The following is a 5,294-nucleotide window of genomic DNA, read 5'->3' as shown; positions in this document are numbered from 1 at the left end:
TACCCATTTTTGCTCTCCGAGATAATGTTCTCGACTTCCACACATTCTTCAAGGCTCCCAGAATTTTCGCCCCCTCCCCCACCCTATGATCCACTTCCGCTTCCATGGTTCCATCCGCTGCCAGATCCACTCCCAGATATCTAAAACACTTCACTTCCTCCAGTTTTTCTCCATTCAAACTCACCTCCCAATTGACTTGACCCTCAACCCTACTGTACCTAATAACCTTGCTCTTATTCACATTTACTCTTAACTTTCTTCTTTCACACACTTTACCAAACTCAGTCACCAGCTTCTGCAGTTTCTCACATGAATCAGCCACCAGCGCTGTATCATCAGCGAACAACAACTGACTCACTTCCCAAGCTCTCTCATCCCCAACAGACTTCATACTTGCCCCTCTCTTCAAAACTCTTGCATTCACCTCCCTAACAACCCCATCCATAAACAAATTAAACAACCATGGAGACATCACACACCCCTGCCGCAAACCTACATTCACTGAGAACCAATCACTTTCCTCTCTTCCTACACGTACACATGCCTTACATCCTCGATTAAAACTTTTCACTGCTTCTAACAACTTGCCTCCCACACCATATATTCTTAATACCTATATATATATATATTGGAGTAGGTCACAGTTGTGCGCGTGATTTGGTACTTACTTTCATGTAATGATCACATAGTCAGGGAAGACACAAGATTGAGATATAAAACTCCGAACAGTCAGTGGATATACAAGGAAGAGACGTAGCTGAATATATATGAGTATATATATATATATATATATATATATATATATATATATATATATATATATATATATGGTGGGCCATTCTTTCGTCTGTTTCCTTGCGTTACCCCGCTAACGCGGGAAACAGCAACAAAGCAAAATAGAAAAAAATAAAGAAAGATATATATATATATATATATATATATATATATATATATATATATATATATATATATATATATATTCTTTTTTCTTTCAAACTATTCGCCATTTCCCGCATTAGCGAGGTAGCGTTAAGAACAGAGGACTGGGCCTTTGAGCGAATATCCTCACCTGGCCCCCTCTTCTGTTCCTTTTTTTGGAAAAAAAAAATGAAAGGGGAGGATTTCCAACCCCCCGCTCCCTTCTCTTTTAGTCGCCTTCTACGACACGCAGGGAATACGTGGGAAGTATTCTTTCTCCCCTATGCCCAGGGATAATATATATATATATATATATATATATATATATATATATATATATATATATATATATATATATATATATATATATATATATATGTGTATATATATATATATATATATATATATATATATATATATATATATATATATATATATATATATATATATATATATATATATATATATATATATATGTATATATATATCCCCTCTTTTATTGTTTGTCTTTTATTTGGGTACAGATAAAAGCACTTATGATTTATTTTATGGAGTAAATACAGTTAAGCATGAATAATTTATTGAAACGTAACACAATCTTAAACTTGTCGCTGGAATTACAAATCAGAAACCATTTAACTCAACGAATTCTTCCGCCAAGCGACGTGAGCTGTCGTCGTAGCTTGCACTTCCTCGTTGGAAAATAATGCTGAGTTGCTGGAGTAGGAAAACGTTTGTTTTCTCGTCTATAGTCGCATGTTATCACCTGAGACCCGAGACTGTTGAGAAAGTCAAGGTCCTTCCTTCCCCATGGTCACATTTTGAAGAGCTAGGCCGTCGTATTTTTCCTCTTCTGCTGTTCGCTAAAGTCTACAGCACCATCTTGGCTTACTGAGGTTTTCTCTAGATAGTTGTTTGCCAGGACAGGGGTGCAGGTGTGGTCCTATACCAGCTGCCTGCTTCTCTTCCAAACAAATGACGTTACGCCGTACTGCCGCTTCCCTCGGGCCTGAGGAGTTTGGGTTCTCTCTCCTCAGGGTAGTTGGCCGACGAAAGATCTCATAAGATGATGATCTTGACACAGTGCTTTGGCGTGCCGCCCAACAGAACCCTTGTAGCTCAGTACATTCGGCCATATCGGTCAGCCACATCGCAGCCGCAGACACACTGGTATTCAGAATGCATAGGTACGGTAAAGGCGAAGTGCTATACCATTACTCAGAGTATGTGGGTCGAGGAAGGATAGTGACAACATGAGTGCTTTTACGGCACTGGATAGGTCCAGTGTGGTGGATGCTTATTTCAGATTGTCTGAGGCTTCGTCCAGCCTAGCTGAAACCCAGACTTCTACGAGAGGTTAAAACAAATGCATTGCTACTGAGGCCATAGAAATGATGGGTCTTGATGAATCATTCACGAAGTCTTCCCACCTCGTGGCTGCCCTGATGATATTTGGGTCGCCTGTGGAGCTCCGCGAAACTTCTGGTAGCATTTCGGACACTACTCAGCTAGAGGATTTGGTGCAAGACAGGAAAGGCGGGATAGCAGTCTGGGAAGAAGTGCTGATTCTGACACCACCTAATGTGACAGGCAGTTGCTTGCTCCGAATATATATATATATATATATATATATATATATATATATATATATATATATATATATATATATATATATATATATATATATATATATATATGTATATATATATATATATATATATATATATATATATATATATATATATATATATATATATATATCCCTGGGGATAGGGGATTAAGAATACTTCCCACGTATTCCCTGCGTGTCGTAGAAGGCGACTGAAAGGGGAGGGAGCGGGAGGCTGGAAATCCTCCCCTCTCGTTTCTTTTTTTTTTTAATTTTCCAAAAGAAGGAACAGAGGGGGGGTCAGGTGAGGATATTCCACAAAGGCTCAGTCCTCTGTTCTTAACGCTACCTCGCTAATGCGGGAAATGGCGTTTAGTTTAAAAGAATATATATATATATATATATATATATATATATATATATATATATATATATATATATATATATATATATATATATATATATTTGGTAATTCCATATACCATCATCATGGCTTATTAAGCTATATGCATGCAATATCTACATTATGATCTGTTAACAGCATAAAGTCCAGAGGGTTCCTTGAAAAACATTTCATAAAAGCCCAGCGTGAAACGAATGACTGAGAAAACATAAAGATTAACAATGACCAGCAATCATACCTTTTCGAAAATACATCAAAACGAAACATAAAAAGAATCCAATATTTTCAAGTCGATATTAAACGTCTATAGATCATGATTAGATCTCTCAGCGTTAAAATGTACATTCAAAAAGCTAATAGAGCTTACCAAAAAAAGGCAATAACTGGGTGATCTTTGTCGTGAGTGTGATTCCGCACTGCTGAGGAAGAGGGTTTGAACATCAGGCAGCTGGTTCGTGCTGGCTGCCCAAGGTGCTCACGAATGCGCGTTCTGATGTGTCGCCTCGTCTTCCCATTATACAAAACATCACAGTTGTTGCGTTTATACTGCTCGACAATACACGACTGTAACTCCGTAAGAATGATATCCTCGAGCTTGATGGGAAGCATCAGGAAGATTGACTCCTGTGACCCACACTCTCTGCCATCAGCACTTACAGTTTAGCTATATATTTGGCTCCAATTTTTTCATCAATAACTAATAATGAATCTAAAATAAAGGATTCTTTTCTCACATGTAAAAGAAATATGTACTTTGGATTTAAGTAGTTGCGTTTACGAACATCTCACTAGAGGAAACCATCAATATCTGTACTGACAACTTACCCAGCGATGCAAACAATGTACACAGGAGTTTGTGTGTCTGTCATCTAGTGATTGTTTCGTTTTCTTCACTGTCGTTACAGACAGACAAGCTGATGGTGTGATGATAGCTTCCCTCAAGGTTGAACATCAACTAACGCGTTGCTATTCCACCATGAAGCTCTGTGTCTGGAAGATCGTACATCCTAGTTTTATCTTTTGTTTTAATAACGATATATAGACAACATATCTTATAATCCTCATATATGAGGACATTTCTTTACATTCATTTTATTCTAACTTCTCAACATAACATTAAATCTATATCGGAGGTGGAAAAAAAATTATCTCTTCTCTGTTCTTGATATCAAGTAAATGTGGGAGGGAATTCCAGCACAGTATCAACATACAGAATACCAACATTTACTGATCTTGCATGAAATTTACGTCATCTCTCCTGATGGTATATGAACGCAACTTGATGGTATCCCTGGCCACATGAACATTTTATTCATGTTCCACGTTTATATATATATATATATATATATATTATATATATATATATATATATATATATATATATATATATATATATATATATATATATATATATATATATTTTTTTTTTTTTTTTTTTTTTTTTTGCCGCTGTCTCCCGCGTTTGCGAGGTAGCGCAAGGAAACAGACGAAAGAAATGGCCCAACCCACCCCATACACATGTATATACATACGTCCACACACGCAAATATACATACCTACACAGCTTTCCATGGTTTACCCCAGACGCTTCACATGCCTTGATTCAATCCACTGACAGCACGTCAACCCCGGTATACCACATCGCTCCAATTCACTCTATTCCTTGCCCTCCTTTCACCCTCCTGCATGTTCAAGCCCCGATTACACAAAATCTTTTTCACTCCGTCTTTCCACCTCCAATTTGGTCTCCCTCTTCTCCTCGTTCCCTCCACCTCCGACACATATATCCTCTTGGTCAATCTTTCCTCACTCATTCTCTCCATGTGCCCAAACCATTTCAAAACACTCTCTTCTGCTCTCTCAACCACGCTCTTTTTATTTCCACACATCTCTCTTACCCTTACGTTACTTACTCGATCAAACCACCTCACACCACACATTGTCCTCAAACATCTCATTTCCAGCACATCCATCCTCCTGCGCACAACTCTATCCATAGCCAACGCCTCGCAACCATACAACATTGTTGGAACCACTATTCCTTCAAACATACCCATTTTTGCTTTCCGAGATAATGTTCTCGACTTCCACATATTCTTCAAGGCTCCCAGAATTTTCGCCCCCTCCCCCACCCTATGATCCACTTCCGCTTCCATGGTTCCATCCGCTGCCAGATCCACTCCCAGATATCTAAAACACTTCACTTCCTCCAGTTTTTCTCCATTCAAACTCACCTCCCAATTGACTTGACCCTCAACCCTATTGTACCTAATAACCTTGGTCTTATTCACATTTACTCTTAACTTTCTTCTTTCACACACTTTACCAAACTCAGTATATATATATATATATATATATATATAT

This window comes from Panulirus ornatus, chromosome 13 (genome assembly GCF_036320965.1).
Source record: "Panulirus ornatus isolate Po-2019 chromosome 13, ASM3632096v1, whole genome shotgun sequence".
NCBI lineage: Eukaryota > Metazoa > Arthropoda > Malacostraca > Decapoda > Palinuridae > Panulirus > Panulirus ornatus.
Note: the sequence above shows the minus strand (reverse complement) of the source record.